The sequence below is a fragment of the Elephas maximus genome, chromosome 2 (genome assembly GCF_024166365.1).
Source record: "Elephas maximus indicus isolate mEleMax1 chromosome 2, mEleMax1 primary haplotype, whole genome shotgun sequence".
Classification (NCBI taxonomy): domain Eukaryota; kingdom Metazoa; phylum Chordata; class Mammalia; order Proboscidea; family Elephantidae; genus Elephas; species Elephas maximus.
Window position 1 is genome coordinate 47,603,481 of NC_064820.1, and position 23,984 is coordinate 47,627,464.

Sequence of the window (23,984 nt, forward strand, 5' to 3'; positions counted from 1 at the left end):
TGATTTTGATTTTTTTCCTCTCCCCAATCTCTTTTCATCAAAAGCCTAGCGGTGGGAAGGGAAAAAGAATGGGTTACTTGTTTGGCTGTGATGTGATACGATCTGAGTGAAGACGATGGGACAGAGTGTTTCAGCCTGGGTGGCACACACACTGAAAACACATTGAGCAGAAGCAGCTCCTATCGCGCTGCACAGGGAAACAGCAAGAGATGCTCATACAACTGCTAAAGAAAGGATCCCAGGGACTACTTGCTACCTGCTGACACTTGTGGTTCTTCTATATATCTATGCTACTCCATGTGCCCTGATAGCTACTACCCAAGTTTCTGTATTTGATTTCTGTGCACGATTTTGGGCAAGACACTTAATCTCTCATTCATTTATTGATTCATTCAATGAATATCTGTTGAGTACCTTCTACTGCAAAAGATCTCTTTAAAGTTTTAAAAAGCAAAGATGTCGCTTTGATGACTAAGGTGTGCCTCACTCAAACCATGGTCCTTTTCAATTACCCCATATACGTGTGAAAGCTGAATAATGAAAAAAGAAAAAAAGAATTGACACACTGGAACTATGGTGTTGGCAAAGAAAACTGAATACATCATGGACTGCTAGAAGAACGATTAGTCTTAGAAAAATTATAACCAGAACGCTTGTTAGAAGTGAGGATGGTGAGACTTCAGATCTTTTACCTTGGACATGTCATAAGGAAAGACAAATCACTAGAAAAGAACATCCTGTTTGGTGTAGTAGAGGATCAGTGAAAAGAAGAAAACCTCAATGAGATGGATCAACACAGTAGGCTCAACAATGGACTCAAACATAGCAACGATCAAGAAGATGGTGCAGGACTGGGCAATGATTCGTTCTGTTATATAGAGAGTTGCTAGCAGTCACACCCAACTCGATCGCAACTAATAAAAACAACAACCTTCTATGTTACTGTAGTAGGTGTTGACAGTGTGATAGTGAGCAAAGGCAGACCTGGCCCCTCTCCTGATAGGGTAATGAGGAGATGGCACTGGTGCTGTATAATACAGCTGGCGCAATGGCTAATAACACAGGGCTGTGACTTAGTCAAGGAGGTCACAGAGCCTATCTTGGTGAGTCTCCAGCCTGGATTTTGTTCTGTACTCATTCCCTCAGTCATGTGCCTTTATGCAAGGCAGAATGGGCATCCAACCTTGTGATGTGAAATCTTGAATAGGCACAATAATAACACAACTGTCTGAGATGATTTCAGGGCTTCAAGACTGAGTTAACCAGGGGTGAAGCTTAGAATAGGCTTTGAAATACGGATAGGATTTTGGCAGATAGAGATAGTATGGTTAAAGGGGAAGAGGCAGGCATTATGTAGAAAGCAATAAACAGGTTAACAAGGACCTGGGTAAAAGAGTAAGAGCTCAGCTGCTAACCAAAAAGTCAGCAGTTCGAATCCATCAGCTGCTCCTTGGAAACCCTATGGGGCAGTTCTACTCTGTCCTATATATGAGTTGGAATTGATGGCAACGGGTTGTTTTGGTTTGGGTAAAAGAGAGCCTGGTAAGAGTGGGGATGGGAGGGATTGTTTCCAGAGGGTTCCAAGGGTTGTGCTTGGAGCTGGGATTAGTAGGTATTGAGGACAAAGAAAAAGAAGATAGGATTAGAATTGATAAACAGGGAAGAAAGGGGTCTAATATTTTGTTTTGCAAAGTGGAAATAGTTTCATGCTGGATGGCATTTCTGTGCCTGACTGGCCCTGTGGATACCACTCAATCCTAACACATTTGGTGGAGGTAGGCAGTTCCTGGGTATATCTTCTGAAGAAGGAGTGAATATTGAAAGAGTAGTTGAATTAGGACTGATATTTGGACACAAATATTTGCACCAGGTAAGGTGTTTCAGCCAGTATTAATTCGGATTGATTAGGTATCCATTTTGACTGGTTGATGCCTGTGCCACACTGATTGATAAATACTTTGAGTATCACCTCTGGTTATACAAATTAAGACAGAACATTCATATATTCATAAATGTCAACCCTGGAAGGTATCTTAGCAACTGTCTAGTATAGTATTTTCTAAGATATGTATACTGAACATCAGCCCTGTAAATGCCCATCAAAGTGAAAAAACTTAGCATTACTTAAGAGAATGGAATCTGTTATTAGCATGAGTTGAGTTCAAATCCTGGCTTCACCTCTTACTAGCTGTGTGATTATTTAAAATTACTTAATATCTCTAGAACTTTGTGGTGCAAAAACTTTGTGCTCAACTACTAACAGTGTTGGCTTCTTAAACCTACCCAGTGGCACCATGGGAGAAAGGTCTGGTGATCTGCTTGCATAAAGATCACAACTGAGAAAACCCTATGGAGCTCAGTTCTACTCTGTAACACATGGGTTTGCTATGGATCATAATCAACTTGATGGCAACGGGTTTGGTCTTGGTTTGATAAGCCTTGGTTGCTGTTATGGATTGAATTGTATTCCCCAAAAATGTGTGTCAACTTGGATAGGCCATGATTCCCAGTACTGTGTGGTTGTCCACCATTTTGTGATCTAGTGTGATTATTCTGTGTGTCATAAATCCTATCCTCCATGATGTTAATGAGGCAGGATTAGAGACAGTTATGTTAATGAGGCAGAACTCAATCCATAGGATTAGGTTGTATATTAAATCAATCTGTTATGAAATATAAAAGATAGAAGTGAGCAGAGAGGAGAGGGACCTTCTACCACCAAGAATGAAGTGCTGGGAGCAGAGCACATCCTTTGGACCTGGAATCCCTGTGCTGAGAAGCTCCTAGATCAGGGGAAGATTGATGACAAGGACCTTGCCCTAGAGACAACAGAGAAAGACTTCCCCTGGAGCTGGTGCCCTGAATTTGGACTTCTAGCCTTGTAGATTGTGAGAGAATAAATTTCTGTTTGTTAAAGCCATCCACTTGTGATATTTGTTATAGCACCACTAGATAACTAAGACAGTTGCCTCATCTCCATTCAAAGATTGTTGGAATAGTTAAATTACACACACAAGAACAGTTTAGTGTTTGTTATTTGATAAATTCAGTAAATGATAGCTATTACTATTGCTAAATTATTTGAAAAGTTCTTATTGTTTCTTTGTACCAGCATCAGCAAGCATTCTGTTATGGAATTTTAACAGCAGAAGGTTACTGCCCTCCAGCACAACCCACCATGACAAGCAGCCACGAACCATTTCAATTCAACACAACCACCACTTACTAAGCACTTATCAGGTGCACGGAAAGAGAGAGAAGAGGGCCAGTCCAGTGTCTGCAGAAAGCAGAAAACTACTTCACATTTCCATGATCAGGACTAGACAAAAGATAGGAACCTAATTATGAACAGATTTTTCAAAACTGAGCTTAAGGTATTGAAAACCAAAATAACTCATCTGTAGAATTCGCCTAAAGTTCAGTTCTTTTACTTCATGGATTCTATATATTGGGATACTTAGTACAGTTAAGGGTAAGTTATGGACTTAAAAGAAAATGTGCTTTCTAAAAGGTCTTTTACTTAAGCATTATATGATCAAACTTTAACAGCTCTTATGAGGTTCGGAAGGGAGGTGATGTAAAATCTGACCTTCTCTTTTTAAAAGCCTTCTGTTTTTCTTCCATTTTCTATTTCATTTAATAAACTCATCCTGGGGGTTTTAAGGTGCTCTGGTGGTGCAATGTTTTGGGGGAGGTTTTAAGGTGCTCTGGTGGTGCAATGTTTAAGCACTGAGCTGCTAACCCAGTGATTTGAACCCACCAGCAGTTCCTCAGGAGAAGAGAACTGGCAGCCTGCTCCCATGAAGATTACAGCCTAGGAAAGCCCATGAGACAGTTCTACTCATTATGAGTCGGAATCGGCTCCTCAGCACACAACAACAACAGTGGGAATTTAGAGATACAAGTGAACTAGGAGACATAATCCTTGTCTTTGTGGGGCTTACAGTCTAATAGGGTGACAAGACACCATGCATGAAATCAGTAGAAAAGTGGAATATTGAGACACCAGGCCCACTGAAAAGAGCTACGGATTCGTATAGAGCAATGAGCCAGTCAGAGAGACATTCCAGCCACAATAATCTTTCATTCTATTAAGTAGCAATAGATATTTAGCAAATAAACAAACACTGTAAATAAGTAAATACATTTAAATAATATATTTTTTAAAAGTCCCCTCCCTAGTGTCTGGGAACCACTGGAGCTGACAGTGTCATCCTCGTGGCCCCTGAGCCTGGATAGGGACTTATGTGGCCCTGGTCCCTGTTTTCCCCTTTGGGGTACTTTTCAATCCTCTGTCCTATATACGGGGTTGGCGAAAAAATATTAAATATTAAAGAGTCTTGTGATAGTGGCTGGTGGCTGTGGGAAGTGGTTGGGGAAAGCCTTCTTTCAAAGAAATGATATTTCAGGGAAAATAAGAATGATAAAAAGAAAAGACAAAAACAATATAAGCATATGTGGGTACTCCATTTCAGACCTAGACACAACAAATCTATAAGCTTTAAGGAAAGAAAGAGCTTGGTGAGTTCAAGAACTAGAAAGAAGCCAATGTGGCTGAACCCAGGTGGTATATGGGGCAAGAAAGGAGGGATTGGGTTGAAAAAGAGTCATAGGTCAGATTATGCTATGTCTGGCAGGTATTGGCAAAAAGTTCGAACTTTATTCAAGTATTGTGGGCACTAATGGCTTGGAAAAGGAGAATAGTATGGTCTAATTCACTTTTTCAAAAGACCTCTTTGCTATTGGTGGAGACTGGATTATGAGGTACAGAGAATGGAAAAAGGGAGACTTCTGTCAATCAATGTGTGATAAATACAGCTAGCTGTCCACCAAAATGTAACTGGCCCTGGTGGTACAGTGGTTAATGTCCTCAGTTGCTAACTAAAAGGTCGGCAGTTAGAACCCACCAGCCACTCACTGGGAGAAAGATGTGGCAGTCAGCTTCAGTTGAGATTTACAGCCTTGGAAATCCTATGGGGAAGTTCTACTCTGTCCTAGGGTCATTATGAGTCAGAGTCAACTCAATGACAATGAATTTTTTTTTTTTTTTTATGTCCACGCAAATCCACTTTTTCCTTCTTCCTGGGCACAAGACTAGAGAACATTTCCCTGCCTCTCTTTTAGCAATTTGTAATGTTCATCATGAAAACTGAGGAAAGTAATGTATGTTATTTCTTCCTCATTTGCTTGGAAACAAAAACCTGGACTTTGTTTACTTCTGGCTTAAATTGGCTGGAAAGGTGCCCACTAGAGAAATCATGACTGGATTCCTAAATGACTATGTGGCGCAAAACTGCCGGCCAACTTAGAACATTCACATCAGACTGTTGTGTGAGAGGGAAATGCAAGTCAAAGTATTCTTGAGTTTCTATTTCAACAGCTTAATCCTTTTAGCTTAACTAATTTTTTTTTTTTTTTTTAATATACAAGAAAATGAGGGTAACACATGTGAACGTCTCTCCACTAGAAATACCCAAGGTTGTTAAACTCGGTAATGTCATTTCGGAACTTATTATTTAGTACTGATCCTAGGGTTAGGAAGGAACTTTAAAAGCTACCTGTATTAACTAAAATTTGAGTATAAAAAAACTAAGGGATCAGCCAAATGTTTCTCTCCTTGGAAAAGAGCCAAATAAAGCAAATATTTACATTTATTTATTCTTATAACTCTAATATTTATCAGAGTATAATTTCAAGGTTTTTTTTTTTTTTCTTTTAACGGAGGAGAACCCCAAATTTATCAATCTAAGCAAAGGAAAAAATCATTTTTGGTGCTTTACAGTGGCATTCAGGGAAATACAGGGATTTCCATAGAAAAGGGACCAGTTTTTTCTCCAGGTGTCCTGCACTTCTCATCAGCCACCCAGAGAAGATTTTCATTTCCACCGTGGGTCATGAAGGTAAAATTTGTCCTTTTATAAAAAACAAAAGGTTGCTGAACCAAAAGAACCTGACAGATGATGATTTTTGTTCTTCTCTGAGGCAAAGCTTACTGTTTACTAATGTCCATTCTTCCCTTCCAACTTAGTACTAGAACTATGAATTTTAGGTGGGCACATTATTATCTTAAGTAAAAACCTAACTGTCCAAGCCTCCATTGCAGCTAGGAGTACCCACAAGAGAAGTTCTATCTAATTAAGTGTAAGCTACCGTATTCTTTGGGACTGCCAGGAATTTACCCTAAAAAATACTGTTCCATTGAAGAGTATTTTTCGTTCCTGCTGCTTGGAATGAGGGTATAAGACCTGACCAAGGGGTGACTTGGGATGGGTGTCATGTGCTGAGAATGGCAGAGCATAAAGGGTCTCTGGAAATATCATAGAGCCACCATTCCAGCTCTGGATTAACTTCCTCCAAACTTCTTCTACGAGAGAGAGAGAGAAAAAAAAAAAAAAAAAAACTCTTGTTTAAGCTACTACTATTTAGACTTTTTTCTGTTATATACAGTGAAACTCAGTCCAAAACTGGCAAATCCCATTTATTTAAGCCCATTTCCTAAGCCTTGTAGTATCTCAAGATTCTACTGAATTATCAAGTGCTAGATTCTTCTAAGACACAAAAGAGCTATATAACATTGTTGCTCTCCATACATTCAATCAGGCTAGTTGGGCAGGCAAAATTTAGAGAATAAGAATTGAATAACAACAGTTGTAGTTGTTAGGTGCCGTTGAGTTGGTTCCAACTCATAGTGGTGCTATGAACAACAGAAGGAAACACACAGCCCAGGACTCTACCATCCTCACAATCACTGTTATGTTTGAGCCCATTGTTGTGGCCAGTGAGCCAATCCATCTCATCGAGGGTCTTCCTTTTTTTCGCTGACCCTCTACCATACCAAGCATGATGTTCTTCTTTAGGGACTGGTCCCTCCTGATATCACGTCCAAAGTACGTGGGATGAAGTCTCTCCACCTTGCCACCAAGGAGCACTCTGGCTGTACTTCTTCCAAGACAGACTTGTTCGTTCTTCTTAAAGTCAATGATATATTCAATATTCTTCACCAACACCGTAATTCGAAGGTATCAACTCTTCCTCAGTCTTCCTTATTCATTAGCCGGCTTTTGCATGCATACAAAGTGATTGAAAATACCATGGTTTGGAAAATTTGAATAATAGTCATTCCTTGTAGGTGTATGGATATTATCCTGTCACTGATAGAATTGTACTTCAGGATAGATCTTGAAATGTTCTTTTGGACGATGAGTGGAATGCCATTCCTCTTCAATTTGTCATTCCCAGCATAGACCATATGACTGTCCAATTTAAAATGGCTAATACTAGTCCATTTTGGCTCGCTAATGCCTAGGATATTGATTTTTATGCATTCCATTTCATTTTTGATGACTTCCAATTTTCCTAGATTCATACTTCATACATTCCATGTTCCAATTAGTAATGGATGTTCATTGCTGTTTCTTCTCATTTTGAGTCGTGGCTTGAATAAGTTCATGCCTCAGTTTTTTAATCCATAAAATGGGAGAAATAATATCTACTTTATAAAGTAAAGCTTTTATTAGACAATACATATAAGTACTTAAAGTGTATGTGGCATACAATGAGTACTCTATAAGCATTAGCTATTATGATTCTGATTCTGATTTGGACCTTTCTTCTGGTACATCACTTTCTCCATTTTGGAATACTGCTCAGAGTCCATGATAACCATGCTACTCCTCTCCCCCACTCCCCACCTCAAAGATGAACAAGAGGACCCAAGCTGGACCAAAGAATACCTCAACTCGTAGCCATTTTGATTATTCCAAATTTGATTATCTAGGATAGGCAGGATGATCCCCAGAATTTTTAGAGCTGAAAATGAGGAGAAGAGATTCTTCCCTCTTGAGAAGACTGGAAAGAAATGGACCTGGCAGCCATAGGCCTAAATTCACAGTGGAACTTGTTTAAGAGGGAAAAGCCTATGGTCAAGAGTAAGCAGGGCCACTGCCCTGGGTCCTGTGCCTCAGGGACCAATCACTTTGGAGGGCCTTCCTGGAAATGTTTAAGTCTCCCTCTGGTGCCTGAAACTGGCTAGGTCTGGTGGTGCCATCTGAGCGGCCCCTGAGCCTGGATAGGGACCCACATGGCCCCGGTCCCTGTTTCTTCTCTTTCGCATACACTTCAACTTCTATCCCTACACATATAGCTGACCAGATGCTCCAAAGGGCTTCAAGATTTTGCCTATTTGGTCATCCCAGGGCCTCATGCCCAGGTCCTAGTTCCATTCTCCTACTGCTGAGTGTGGTATTTCTTTCATGGGATACCACAAGACTGGGCTGCCAGAATGAGCTGCCTAGTGGTAATCCTGAAAACCAATACACTGAGATACAGATACAGTTCTGTTGGTGCTTCAGGCCCACAGAATCAAAGATGCTCATTTCTGCAACCTTCTTTTAATTTTATGAACCACTCCAACATCTTGACAGTAAATCCTACTCATTTGTTCACTCATTCATTTGGGTTTGTTTGTTTTATTTAATAAGATAGTTTAAGCTTTGTTTTTGGTACCTGAAAAAATGAGATACCTTCATAATAAAATCTTGAAGATAGGGCCAGTAAAAGGGCAGTAGATATCTAGCAAAGAGTAATAGCCAAGACAAGAAAGAGAATTGTTTTAAAAAAGTTACTCATGCAATGTTAATACTAAATGTGATGCAACTCTAGCAGAGAAAAGGAATACTTTGCAGGCTCATCACTTCTCATAGGTAAAAGGTACAAATGTATCAGAATCCATCAGTTCTGCTCCCATTTGCACCCTTGTCCTCATTCTCATGAGAAGTGAGTTTCTCTTTATATGACCAGGAGAATTTCCCAGGACAAATTCTCTAAGCATTCTCCTGTGAGAGCACTAGGGGAATCTCCCTCTAGTGGGGAGCATGAAGTGGATCCAAGAGGCTTCTCCAGAACATAGACGTTTGCCCACATGCATCATCACTTCTCTACATAGGTTTACCTGTTGTGGGCCCCGCCATTCACTTTTAAGTTAGTTTAAAACTTTTGAAGTGATTTATTGATTCTTTTCCTTTCTTTGTGCACAAAAGATACAGATGCTTACTTTTCAAAACAAACAGAAAAAAAAATGTAGGTCTATATAAGGTCTCTTTTTTGTGTGTGGAAGCCTTAATATCTGGGCTTAAATTATTTAAAAAAAAACTCTTACTGACTTTGCAAAAAAAAAAATTCAAATTTTGAGTAACAATAATTTAGATTCTCCTCTAAGTGAAATCAATTGTCAATGCCCATTAAAGAGCTTTTATGCAGATCAGCGAAGGTCTCCACACTCTTTAGATGATCATGCTGGAATTTTAATCACTCCACATATGGAAAGAAAACAACTACTATTAAAAAGATCAACCCTCTATATGCCATGATAATAGTGAATTTCCCTTCTAAATCCATATGTAATAATGAACTGAGACAGGCATTAACCGAAACGGAAGTGCATACAAAAAGTAAGCGCTCCACAAGATTTGTGTTGTTGTTGCTAAGTGCTGTCAAGTGGTTTCAACGCATAGTGACCCCACGTAAGATAGAACAAAACACTACCCATTCCTGTGCCATTCTCACAATCGTTATTATGCTTGAGGTCATTGTTGCAGCCACTGTGTCAAATCCATCTCACTGAGGTCTTCCTCTTTTTTGCTGACCCTCTACTTTAATAAGCATGATGTCTTTCTCCAGAGACTGATCCTTCCTAAGTATGTGTGACACAGTCTTGCCATCCTTGCTTCTAAGGAGCATTCTGGTTGTACTTCTTCCAGATTTGTTCATTCTTCTGGCGGTCCATGGTATATTCAATACCCTTCCCCAACACCATAACTCAAAGGCATCAGTTCTTTTTAGATCTTCCTTATTCATCGTCCAACTTTCGTATGTATATGAGGCAACTGAAAACACCGTGGCTTCGGTTCTACCGCACCTTAGTCCTTAAAAATGATGCCTCTGCTTTTGAACACTTTAAAGAAGTCTTTTGCAGCAGATTGCCCAACACAATGTATGTTTTGATTTCTTGACTGCTGCTTCCATGGGTGTTGATTAAAATGAAATTCTTGACAACTTCAAACTCAATATTATCTCTGTTTATTACGACATTGCTTTAGTGGTCCAGTTGTGAGGACTTTTGTTTTCTTTATGTTGAGGTGTAATCCATACTGAAGGCTGTGGTCTTTGATCTTCATCAGTAACTGCTTCAAGTCCTCTTCATTTTCAGCAAGCAAGGTTGTGTCATCTGTATAACACAGGTTGTTAAAGAATTTTCCTCCAATTTTGGTGCCCTGTTCTTCTTCATATAGTCCAGCTTCTCAGATTACTTGCTCAGCATACAGATTGAATAGGTATGGTGAAAGGATATAATGCTGACGCACACCTTTCCTGACTTTAAACCACACAGTATCCCCTTGTTCTGTTTGAACAACTGCCTCTGGATCTATGTACAGGTTCCTCATGAGCACAATTAAGTGATCTGAAATTCCTATTCTTCACAATGTTATCCATAATTTGGTATGATCTGCACAGTTGAATGCCTTTGTATAGTCAATAAAACACAGGTAAACATCTTTCTGATATTCTCTGCCCTCAGCCACCATCCATCTGGCATCAGCTATGATGTCCCCAGTTCCATATACTCTTCCGAATTCAGCTTGAATTTCTGGCAGTTCCCTGTCTATATACTGCTGCAAATATTTTTGAATGATCTTTAGCAAAATTTTACTTACATGTGATATTAATGATACTGTTCAACACTTTCCTCATTCGCTTGGATCACCTTTCTTGGGAATAGACATAAGTATGGATCTCTTCCAGTTAGTTGGCCAGGTAGGTGTCTTTCTAATTTCTTGGCATAGACAAGCGAGCACCTCCAGCACTGCATCTGTTTGTGGAAACATCTCAACTGGTATTCTGTCAATTCCTGAAGCCTTGTTTTTCACCAATGTCTTCAGTGCTATCAGTTCCTGATCATATGCTGCCTCCCGAAATGGTTGAACATTGACCAATTCTTTTTGGTATAGTGACTCTGTGTATTCCTTCCATCTTCTTTTGATGCTTCCTGTATCATTTAATATTTTCCCCATAGAATCCTTCAATATTGCAACTGAGGCTTGAATTTTTTCTTCAGTTCTTTCAGCTTGAGAAAGGCTGAGCGTGTTCTTCCCTTTTGGTTTTCTATCTCCAGGTCTTTGCACATGTCATTATAATACTTTACTTTGTCTTCTAGAGCTGCCCTTTCAAATTTTTTTTTCAGCTCTTTTACATCATCATTTCTTCCTTTCACTTTAGCTACTCAACACTCAAGGGGAAGTTTCAGAGTTTCTCCTGGCATCCATTTTGGTCTTTTCTTTCTTTCCTGTCTTTTTAATGACCTCTTGCATTCTTCATGGATGATGTCATTCCATAACTCTTTTGGTCTTCGGTCATTAGTGTTCAATGCCTCAAGTCTATTCTTGAGATGGTCTCTAAATTCAGGTGGGGTATACACAAGGTCATACTTTGGCTCTTGCAGTCTTATTCTAATTTTCTTCAGTTTTAACTTGAAACTGCATATGAACAATTGATGGCCTGTCCTGCACTTGGTGCCTAGCCCTGTTCTGACTGATAATGAGTTTTTCCATCATCTCTTTCCACAGTTGTAGTCAATTTGATTCCCGTGTATTCCATCTGGCCAGGTCGACGTGTATAGTCACTATGTTGTTGAAAATGGTATATGCAATGAAGAAGTCATTGGTCTTGCAAATCCTAACATGTGATCTCTGGCATTGTTTCTATCACCAAAGCCATATTTTCCAACTACCAATCCTGCTTCTTTGTTTCCAAATATCGCATTCCAATCACCAGTAATTATCAATGCATCTTGACTACATGTTCGATCAATATCAGACGCAAAAGTTGGTAAAAATCTTCAATTTCTTTACCTTTGGCCTTAGTGGTTGGTATGTAAATTTGAATAATAATCATTTTAACTGGTCTTCCTTGTAGATGTATGGACATTATCCTATCACTGACAGCATTGTACTTTAGGATAGATCTTGAAATGTTCTTTCTGAAGATGAATGCGATGCCATTCCTTTTCAAGTTGTCATTCCCTGCATAGTAGATGATATGATTGTCTGATTCAAAATGGCCAGTACCAGTCCATTTCACCTCAGTAATGCCTAGGATATTAATGTTTATAGTTTCCATTTCATTTTTGACAATTTCTAATTTTCCTAGATTCATACTTCGTATGATCCATGTTCCAATTATTAATGGATTTTGCAGCTCCTTCTTCTCATTTTGAGTTGATCCACATCAGCAAAAGAAGGTCCAAAAAGCTTGACTTCATCCACATCATTAAGGTCGACTCTCTACTTTGAGGAGGCAGCTCTTCCCCAGTAGGATATTGAGTGCCTTCCAACCTGAGGGGCTCATCTTCTGGTACTGTATCAGACAAGGTTTTCACTGGTTAATTCTTCTCAGAAGTAGACCGCCAGGTCCTTCTTCCAAATCTGTCTTAGTCTGGAAGCTCAGGTGAAGCCTGTCCACCATGAGTGACCCTGCTGATATCTTAAGACCAGTGGCATAGCTTCCAGCATCACAACAACATGCAAGCCCCTCACTGTACGAAAAACTGACAGATGTGTTGGGGCCTCCATGATTTAGTTGACAAAAATCTAGAATCTTCCAAGTTCATTAGACTATTTTCAGTACTAAAGGTGTTTTTAATATGTTCTAGCTTGTCAGTTCATCCTAAGCCTCTACATATCATGACACAAATTGAAATGATACTAAATATACATTAGGACCAAGTTAGTGCCAACTTGCCCAAGTCACCATGTTTCCAAGGCACAGTTACCTCATTTGTAAAGTGGAACAATAATAAAAGCTAACCTCAAAGGGATGCTGTAAGGAGATAGTATAAACCAGATACAATTTACCTTTGAGGTGTTTTTTTTTTTTTTTTTTTTTTTTTTTTTTTTTTTATAATAACTTTTATTAAGCTTCAAGTGAACGTTTACAAATCCAATCAGTCTGTCACATATAAGTTTACATACATCTCACTCCCTACTCCCACTTACTCTCCCCGTCTTGAGTCAGCCCTTTCAGTCTCTCCTTTCTTGACAATTTTGCCGGCTTCCCTCTCTCTCTATCCTCCCATCCCCCCTCCAGGCAAGAGTTGCCAACACAATCTCAAGTGTCCACCTGATATAATTAGCTCACTCTTCATCAGCATCTCTCTCCCACCCGCTGACCAGTCCCTTTCATTTCTGAAGAGTTGTCTTCGGGGATGGTTCCTGTCCTGTGTCAGCTGAAGGTCTGGGGAGCATGGCCGCCGGGATTCCTCCAGTCTCAGTCAGACCATTAAGTTTGGTCTTGTTATGAGAATTTGGGGTCTGCATCCCACTGATCTCCTGCTCCCTCAGGGGTCCTCTGCTGAGCTCCCTGTCAGGGCAGTCATCGATTGTGGCCGGGCACCAACTAGTTCTTCTGGTCTCAGGATGATGTAGGTCTCTGGTTCATGTGGCCCTTTCTGTCTCTTGGGCTCTTAGTTGTCATGTGGGCTTGGTGTTCTTCATTTTCCTTTGCTCCAGGTGGGTTGAGACCAATTGCTGCATCTTAGATGGCTGCTTGTTAGCATTTAAGACCCCAGACGCCACATTTCGAAGTGGGATGCAGAATGATTTCATAATAGAATTATTTTGCCAATTGACTTAGAAGTCCCCGCAAACCATGTTCCCCAGACCCCCGCGCTTGCTCCGCTGACCTTTGAAGCATTCATTTTATCCCGGAAACTTCTTTGCTTTTGGTCCAGTCCAATTGAGCTGACCTTCCATGTATTGAGTGTTGTCTTTCCCTTCACCTAAAGCAGTTCTTATTTACTGATTAATCAATAAAAAACCCTCTCCCACCCTCCCTCCCTCCCCCCCTCGTAACCACAAAAGTATGTGTTCTTCTCAGGTTTACTATTTCTCAAGATCTTATAATAGTGGTCTTATACAATATTTGTCCTTTTGCCTCTGACTAATTTCGCTCAGCATAATGCCTTCCAGGTTCCTCCATGTTATGAAATGTTTCAGAGATTCGTCACTGTTCTTTATCGATGCGTAGTATTCCATTGTGTGAATATACCACAATTTATTTACCCATTCATCCGTTGATGGACACCTTGGTTGCTTCCAACTTTTTGCTATTGTAAACAGAGCTGCAATAAACATGGGTGTGCATATATCTGTTTGTATGAAGGCTCTTTTATCTCTAGGGTATATTCCTAGGAGTGGGATTTCTGGGTTGTATGGTAGTTCTATTTCTAACTGTTTAAGATAACGCCAGATAGATTTCCAAAGTGGTTGTACCATTTTACATTCCCACCAGCAGTGTATGAGAGTTCCAATCTCTCCGCAGCCTCTCCAACATTTATTATTTTGTGTTTTTTGGATTAATGCCAGCCTTGCTGGTGTGAGATGGAATCTCATCGTAGTTTTAATTTGCATTTCTCTAATGGCTAATGATCGAGAGCATTTTCTCATGTATCTGTTGGCTGCCTGAATATCTTCTTTAGTGAAATGTGTGTTCATATCCTTTGCCCACTTCTTGATTGGGTTGTTTGTCTTTTTGTGGTTGAGTTTTGACAGAATCATGTAGATTTTAGAGATCAGGTGCTGGTCGGAGATGTCATAGCTGAAAATTCTTTCCCAATCTGTAGGTGGTCTTTTTACTCTTTTGGTGAAGTCTTTAGATGAGCATAGGTGTTTGATTTTTAGGAGCTCCCAGTTATCGGGTTTCTCTTCATCATTTTTGGTAATGTTTTGTATTCTGTTTATACCTTGTATTAGGGCTCCTAGGGTTGTCCCAATTTTTTCTTCCATGATCTTTATCGTTTTAGTCTTTATGTTTAGGTCTTTGATCCACTTGGAGTTAGTTTTTGTGCATGGTGTGAGGTATGGGTCCTGTTTCATTTTTTTGCAAATGGATATCCAGTTATGCCAGCACCATTTGTTAAAAAGGCTATCTTTTCCCCAGTTAATTGACACTGGTCCTTTGTCAAATATCAGCTGCTCATACGTGGATGGATCTATGTCTGGGTTCTCAATTCTGTTCCATTGGTCTATGTGTCTGTTGTTGTACCAATACCAGGCTGTTTTGACTACTGTGGCTGTATAATAGTTTCTGAAGTCAGGTAAGGTGAGGCCTCCCACTTTCTTCTTCTTTTTCAGTAGTGCTTTGCTTATCCGGGGCTTCTTTCCGTTCCATATGAAATTGGTGATTTGTTTCTCTATCCCCTTAAAATATGACATTGGAATTTGGATCGGAAGTGCGTTAAATGTATAGATGGCTTTTGGTAGAATAGACATTTTTACTATGTTAAGTCTTCCTATCCATGAGCAAGGTATGTTTTTCCACTTAAGTATGTCCTTTTGAATTTCTTGTAGTAGAGCTTTGTAGTTTTCTTTGTATAGGTCTTTTACATCCTTGGTAAGATTTATTCCTAAGTATCTTATCTTCTTGGGGGCTATTGTGAATGGTATTGATTTGGTTATTTCCTCTTCGGTGTTCTTTTTGTTGATGTAGAGGAATCCAAGTGATTTTTGTATGTTTATTTTATAACCTGAGACTCTGCCAAACTCTTCTATTAGTTTCAGTAGTTTTCTGGAGGATTCCTTAGGGTTTTCTGTGTATATAATCATGTCATCTGCAAATAGTGATAACTTTACTTCTTCCTTGCCAATCCGGATACCTTTTATTTCTTTGTCTAGCCTGATTGCCCTGGCTAAGACTTCCAACACGATGTTGAATAAGAGCGGTGATAAAGGGCATCCTTGTCTGGTTCCCGTTCTCAAGGGAAATGCTTTCAGGTTCTCTCCATTTAGAGTGACATTGGCTGTTGGCTTTGCATAGATGCCCTTTATTATGTTGAGGAATTTTCCTTCAATTCCTATTTTGGTAAGAGTTTTTATCATGAATGGGTGTTGGACTTTGTCAAATGCCTTTTCTGCATCAATTGATAAGATCATGTGGTTTTTGTCTTTTGTTTTATTTATGTGATGGATTACATTAATGGTTTTTCTGATATTAAACCAGCCTTGCATACCTGGTATAAATCCCACTTGATCAGGGTGAATTATTTTTTTGATGTGTTGTTGGATTCTATTGGCTAGAATTTTGTTGAGGATTTTTGCATCAATGTTCATGAGGGATATAGGTCTATAATTTTCTTTTTTTGTAATGTCTTTACCTGGTTTTGGTATCAGGGAGATGGTGGCTTCATAGAATGAGTTGGGTAGTATTCCGTCATTTTCTATGCTTTGGAATACCTTTAGTAGTAGTGGTGTTAACTCTTCTCTGAAAATTTGGTAGAACTCTGCAGTGAAGCCGTCCGGGCCGGGACTTTTTTTTGTTGGGAGTTTTTTGATTACCGTTTCAATCTCTTTTTTTGTTATGGGTCTATTTAGTTGTTCTACTTCTGAATGTGTTAGTTTAGGTAGGTAGTGTTTTTCCAGGAATTCATCCATTTCTTCTAGGTTTTCAAATTTGTTAGAGTACAATTTTTCATAATAATCTGAAATGATTCTTTTAATTTCATTTGGTTCTGTTGTGATGTGGTCCTTCTCATTTCTTATTCGGGTTATTTGTTTCCTTTCCTGTATTTCTTTAGTCAGTCTAGCCAATGGTTTATCAATTTTGTTAATTTTTTCAAAGAACCAGCTTTTGGCTTTGTTAATTCTTTCAATTGTTTTTCTGTTCTCTAATTCATTTAGTTCAGCTCTAATTTTTATTATTTGTTTTCTTCTGGTGCCTGATGGATTCTTTTGTTGCTCACTTTCTATTTGTTCAAGTTGTAGGGACAGTTCTCTGATTTTGGCTCTTTCTTCTTTTTGTATGTGTGCATTTATTGATATAAATTGGCCTCTGAGCACTGCTTTTGCTGTGTCCCAGAGGTTTTGATAGGAAGTATTTTCATTCTCGTTGCTTTCTATGAATTTCCTTATTCCCTCCTTGATGTCTTCTATAACCCAGTCTTTTTTCAGGAGGGTATTGTTCATTTTCCAAGTATTTGATTTCTTTTCCCTCGTTTTTCTGTTATTGATCTCTAGTTTTATTGCCTTGTGATCTGAGAAGATGCTTTGTAATATTTCGATGTTTTGGACTCTGCAAAGGTTTGTTTTATGTCCTAATATGTGGTCTATTCTAGAGAATGTTCCATGTGCACTGGAAAAAAAAGTATATTTTGCAGCAGTTGGGTGGAGAGTTCTGTATAAGTCAATGAGGTCAAGTTGGTTGATTGTTGTAATTAGATCTTCCGTGTCTCTGTTGAGCTTCTTGCTGGATGTCCTGTCCTTCTCCGAAAGTGGTGTGTTGAAGTCTCCTACTATAATTGTGGAGGTATCTATCTCGCTTTTCAGTTCTGTTAAAATTTGATTTATGTATCTTGCAGCCCTGTCATTGGGTGCATAAATATTTAATATGGTTATGTCTTCCTGATCAATTGTCCCTTTTATCATTATATAGTGTCCTTCTTTATCCTTTGTGGTGGATTTAAGTCTAAAGTCTATTTTGTCAGAAATTAATATTGCTACTCCTCTTCTTTTTTGCTTATTGTTTGCTTGATATACTTTTTTCCATCCTTTGAGTTTTAGTTTATTTGAGTCTCTAAGTCTAAGGTGTGTCTCTTGTAGGCAGCATATAGATGGATCGTGTTTCTTTATCCAGTCTGTGACTCTCTGTCTCTTTATTGGTGCATTTAGTCCATTTACATTCAGGGTAATTATAGATAAGTAAGTTTTTAGTGCTGTCATTTTGATGCCTTTTTATGTGTGTTGTTGACAATTTCATTTTTCCACATAATTTTTTGTGCTGAGGCGTTTTTCTTAGTAAATTGTGAGATCCTCATTTTCATAGTGTTTGACTTTATGTTAGTTGAGTCGTTACGTTTTTCTTGGTTTTTGTCTTGAGTTATAGAGTTGTTATACCTTTTTGTGGTTACCTCATTATATACCCCTATTTTTCTAAGTAAAAACCTAACTTGTATTGTTCTATATCGCCTTGTATCACTCTCCATATGGCAGTTCAATGCCTCCTGTATTTAGTCCCTCTTTTTGATTATTGTGATCTTTTACCTATTGACTTCCATGATTCCCTGTTATGTGTATTTTTTTTTTTTTTAATTAATCTTAATTTGTTTGTTTTTGTGATTTCCCTATTTGAGTTGATATCAGGACGTTCTGTTTTGTGACCTTGTGTTGTGCTGATATCTGATATTATTGGTTCTCTGACCAAACAATATCCTTTAGTATTTCTTGTAGCTTTGGTTTGGTTTTTGCAAATTCTCTAAACTTGTGTTTGTCTGTAAATATCTTAATTTCGCCTTCATATTTCAGAGAGAGTTTTGCTGGATATATGATCCTTGGCTGGCAGTTTTTCTCCTTCAGTGTTCTGTATATGTCGTCCCATTCCCTTCTTGCCTGCATGGTTTCTGCTGAGTAGTCAGAACATATTCTTATTGATTCTCCCTTGAAGGAAACCTTTCTTTTCTCCCTGGCTGCTTTTAAAATTTTCTGTTTATCTTTGGTTTTGGTGAGTTTGATGATAATATGTCTTGGTGTTTTTCTTTTTGGATCAATCTTAAATGGGGTTCGATGAGCATCTTGGATAGATATCCTTTCGTCTTTCATGATGTCAGGGAAGTTTTCTGTCAGAAGTTCTTCAACTATTTTCTCTGTGTTTTCTGTCCCTCCTCCCTGTTCTGGGACTCCAATCACCCGCAGGTTATCCTTCTTGATAGAGTCCCACATAATTCTTAGGGTTTCTTCATTTTTTTTAATTCTTTTATCTGATTTTTTTTCAGCTATGTTGGTGTTAATTCCCTGGTCCTCCAGATGTCCCAGTCTGCATTCTAATTGCTCGAGTCTGCTCCTCTGACTTCCTATTACGTTGTCTAATTCTGTTATTTTATTGTTAATCTTTTGGATTTCTACATGTTGTCTCTCTATGGATTCTTGCAACTTATTAATTTTTCCAGTATGTTCTTGAATAATCTTTTTGAGTTCTTCAACAGTTTTATCAGTGTGTTCCTTGGCTTTTTCTGCAGATATCCTAATTTCATTTGTGATATCATTAAGCATTCTGTAAATTAGTTTTTTATATTCTGTATCTGATAATTCCAAAATTGTATCTTCATTTGGGAAAGATTTTGATTCTTTTGTTTGGGGGGTTGGAGAAGCTGTCCCGGTCTGCTTCTTTAAGTGGTTTGATATGGATTGTTGTCTCCGAGCCATCACTGGGAAACTAGTTTTTCCAGAAAATCCGCTAAAAAAAAAACTGCAGTCAGATCCCTATCAGAGTTCTCCCTTTGGCTCAGGCTATTCAGATGTTAATGAAGCCGCCTGGGAAGGGTGGGGGAGGGAACAGAGAGATAGGAGAGTAGCACCTCAGAATATAGCCAGAGTTGCTTGTCTTGCTTGGAATGACTGTTATATCTGAGATTCTCGCGGGCGCGTCGCCTATGTGTGCTGGCTGTGTGGAGATTGCCCCCGGGGGGTCTGGCCCGCTGGAGTCACGGTCAGATCCTCCGCTTCCAGCCCCACGCCCAGCGTCAAGGCTCCCCTACTGGGACGGTGCACTCTCAACTCCAAAATCAGTCGCTGCCTCCCGGGGACTTCTCGTCTCTCCAGCCGCGTGGCCGTGCCGCCCCCGTGAACTAGGTGGGCCCCCTCCCGGGGTTAGTTCAGATGGGTGGAGTAGCTCCCTGTGCTTGTGCCGCGACCGAGTGTCCTGGCTGGAACGCTGTTCTCCCCACTCCAATACCAGTCGCTGCCTCCCGGGGACTTCTCCTACCGGCTGCGTCCCACGCCGCCCGCGCGACCCGGATGGTCCCCTTCCCGGGGTTAGTTCAGGGGGTGGAGCAACTCTCCGTGTTTATGGCGTACCTGCGTGCAGTCCTAATCCCTGCGGGACGGTTCCCCGGCTCGGATGCTGCTCTTTCTGCTCCAAGATCAGTCACTGCCTCCCGGGGACTTCTCCTACCGGCTGCGTCCCACGCCGCCCGTGGAACCAGCTGGTCCCCCTCCCGGGGTTAGTTCAGGGGGGTGGAGCAGGTCTCTGTGCTTGTGCCGTACCTGACTGGTACGCTGGCTCCAGGCTCTGGAAACAATCGCTACTTCCCCGTATTAGTTCGTTCTCCGTCTCTAAATCTGTGTTTGTTGTTCAGGGTTCGTAGATTGTTATGTATGTGATCGATTCACTTGTTTTTCCGTGTCTTTGTTGTAAGAGGGATCCGAGGTAGCGTCTGCCTAGTCCGCCATCTTGGCTCCGCCCTCTGAGGTGTTTTATAGTTTCCTATGCACAGAGTCACATTCAGAAGTAACACTTTTTCCAACATCCACAAATAATTAAACTAAACAAGACTGAAAATTGCATTGCAATGGCAAACAATGCCAAAGGGGGATTTAGTTCACCACACAAGTAAAAATTTCATGAAGACTTCTTTCCTCATGTCATTAAAACCAAATACTCATTGCTGTCAAGTCGATTCCAACTCATAGTGACTCATAGGACAAAACTGCTCCATAGGGTTCCCGAGGCTGTAATCTTAACAGAAGCTGACTGCCACTTCTTTCTCCCATGGAGCAGCTGGTGGGTTTGAACTGCTGACCTTTCACTTAGCAGCCAAGCACTTAGCCACTGTGCTGCCAGGGCTCCTCATTATTTTTGTTGTTATTTTTAGGTGTCATCAAGTCAGTTCCAACCCATGGCAACCCTACGTACAACAGAATGAAACACTGCCAGTTCTGGGCCATCCTTACAATCTTGTTATGCTTGAGCCCATTGTTGCAGCCACTGTGTCAATCCATCTCGTTGAGGGTCTTCCTCTTCTTTCCTGACCTTCTACTGTACTAAGCACGATGTCCTTTTCTAGGGACTGGTTCCTGCTGATAACATGTCCCAAGTACGTGAGAAAAAAATCACGCCATCCTTGCTTCTAAGGAGCACTCTGGCTGTACATTTTCTAAGACTGATTTGTTCATTTTTCTGAAAGTCTATGGTATATTCAATATTCTCTACCAACACCATAATTTAAAGGCATCAATTCTTCTTCAGTCTTCCTTATTCATTGTCCAGCTTTCATATGCATATGAGGTGATTGGAAAATACTGTGGCTTGGGTCAGGAGCACCTTAGTCCTCATTGTGACATCTTTGCTTTTTAACACTTTAAAGAGGTCTTTTGCAGCAGATTTGTCCAATAAAATATGTCATTTGATTTCCTGACTGCTGCTTCCATGAGTGTTGATTGTGGATCCAACTAAAATGAAATCCTTGACAACCTCAATATTTTCTCCATTTATCAGGATGTTGCTTATTGGTTCAGTTGTGAAGATTTTTGTTTTCTTTATATTGAGGTGCAACCCATACTGAAGGCTGTAGCCTTTGATCTTTGTCAGTAAGTGCTTCCTATTCATTTTCAGCAAGCAAGGTTGTGTCATTTGTATAACGAAGGTTGTTAATGAGTCTTCACCAAACCTGACGCCAAGTTCTCCTTCACATAGTTCAGCTTCTCAGATTATTTGCTCAGCATACAGACTGAATAAGTATGGTGAAAGGACACAACCATGGCACATATATTTCCTGACTTGTTAGCTTCTTATTCCAATAAAAAGAAACCGAACCCATTGTCTTCAAATTGATTCCAACTCATAGCAACCCTACATAACAGAGTAGAACTGCCCCATAGAGTTTCCAAGGATTGGTTGGTGAATTTGAACTGTTGACCTTTGGTTAGCAGCTGAGCTCTTAACCACTGTACCACCAGGCTTCCGTTAACCCAGTAACCCAGTGCCGTCAAGTTGATTCCGACTCATAGTGACCCTATAGGACAGAGTATAACTGCCCCATGGAGTTTCCAAGGAATGCCTGGCGGATTTGAACTGCTGACCCTGTGGTTAGCAGCTGTAGCACTTAACCACTATGCCACCAGGGTTTCTAGGCCTCGTTACCTGTCCCTAAACCCCCTTCCTTTACCCAAACACTTCAAAACTAACCTGATTGTACTACTCTTGTCTTTCCTGTCCCTCCTCCTCTCATCTTCTCTATAGGTATTTTCCAATGTGGCTCAATCAAATTGGTATGCTTTGTTTTAGTCCTTCCACTCACCCTTTACTCCAACCAGTTTCAAAATTAAACATGGCAAAGACAAAAGTCTCCTTATTGTGAGGAGAAGGAGGAGACATACTGAATCCTCAAAGATTACATAATATTTTTTCCAGTAATATTATATCAGTCATAAAAGGACTTGTGACTTAGCAAGTTTTCAATAGGTTGTCACTAGTACTATTATTATTATTATGAGGAATGGCTCAGCATGAAGGGTGAAAATTCTGTGCAAACCTTTTGCAAGAACGGTAGGTTAGAACTGTGAGAGAAGATATCTGAACGAGGCTTCCATTTAAGAAAACTTAGGATGTGTTGATAAAACAAAACAATTACATTTTTCTGATAAGCATTTCAGGTAGGCTGGGTGAAGCACAGACAGACCAAGTATAAGCACTAGGACAGCCTGTAACTGTGCTGAAAATAACAAATTTTCATCTGAGAAGCCAGGTATACTATTTTTTTCTACATATATATATACATTTTTTATTGAACTTTATATGAAGGTTTATAGAACAAACTAGTTTCTCATCAGTTAGTACACACATTGTAGTATGACATTGGTTAACAACCTCACGACATGTCAAAACTCTCCCTTCTCAACCCTGCGGTCCCTATTACCAGCTTTCCTGCCCCTCCTGCCTTCTAGTCCCTGCCCCAGGGCTGGTGTGCCCCTTTAGTCTTGTTTTGTTCCTTGTGCCTGTTCAATCTTTGACTGAAGGGTGAACCTCAGGAGTGGCCTCATTACTGAGCTGAAAGGGTGTCCGGGGCCATACTCTCAGGGCTTCTCCAGTCTCTGTCAGGTCAGCAAATCTGGTCTTTCTTTTTGAGTTAGAATTTTGTTCTACATTTTTCTCCAGCTCTGTCTGGGACCCTCTATTGTGATCCCTGTCAGAGAAGTCAGTGGTGGTAGCCAGGCACCATCTAGTTGTACTGGACTCAGTCTGGTGGAGGCTGTGGTAGTTGTGGTCCATTAGTCCTTTGGACTAATCTTTCCCTTGTGTCTTTAGTTTTCTTCATTTTTCCTTGCTCCTGAAGGGGTGAGACCAGTGGAGTATCCTAGATGGCCGCTCACAGGCTTTTAAGACCCCAGATGCTACTCACCAAAGTAGAATATGGAACATTTCCTTTAGAAACTCTGTTATGCCAATTGAGTTAGATGTTCCCTGAAACCATGGTCCCCACAGCCCCTGGCCCACCAATTCAGTTCCTCAGGGAGTTCGGATGAGTCTACGGAGCTACCATGGCCTTGGCTTGTACAGGTTGTGCTTATCTTTTGTCTATTAAGTGTTTTTCTACCCCCACCCCCGCCCTCCCTCTTAACCATCAAATATTGCTTCTTTTTGTATGTAAACCTTTTCATGAGTTTTTACAGTAGTGGTCTCATGCAATATTTGTCCTTTTGTGATTGACGTATTTTACTCAGCATAATGTCCTCCAGATGTTATGAGATGTTTCACAGATCCATTGTTGTTCTGCTTTTTTTTCATGGTGCTAACGTTTTCTTTGTTCCTCTTACTCTCCTGTGCTGAGTTCCTTTTGTTTGTGGATTTCTTTTGTTTTTGTAGATTTTGTTTTTATTGAGACTTTATGTTTTTCTTCTTTATTTTGATGAGTGGGTTTGTTAACCTTCTTTGTGGTTACCCTGAAACTTACCCTTGTCTTCCTAGGTAATAAAAAAAAAAAAAAAATAGGTTCCTGTTATTACTTGGTACTGCTTTTCCTTCCTCTCCATTAGAAAGTTCTATACCTATACTGTTTATTCCCTCTTTTATTGTTCTGATGTTGTTGTCATTTACAGATTAACCTCTCTGGTTCCCTGTTGCAATTGTTTTGGTTTTGGATAGTTCTTGAGAGTTCATTTTCTAGG

At 39.9% G+C, this 23,984-nt stretch overlaps 1 protein-coding gene across 1 annotated transcript in view; it reads right to left on the minus strand.

The window, feature by feature from the left end:
* PLCXD3 (phosphatidylinositol specific phospholipase C X domain containing 3) overlaps positions 1-23,984 on the minus strand; it is a 236,041-nt gene that overhangs the window by 140,398 nt on the left and 71,659 nt on the right. The gene's annotated exons all lie outside the window — the stretch shown is intronic.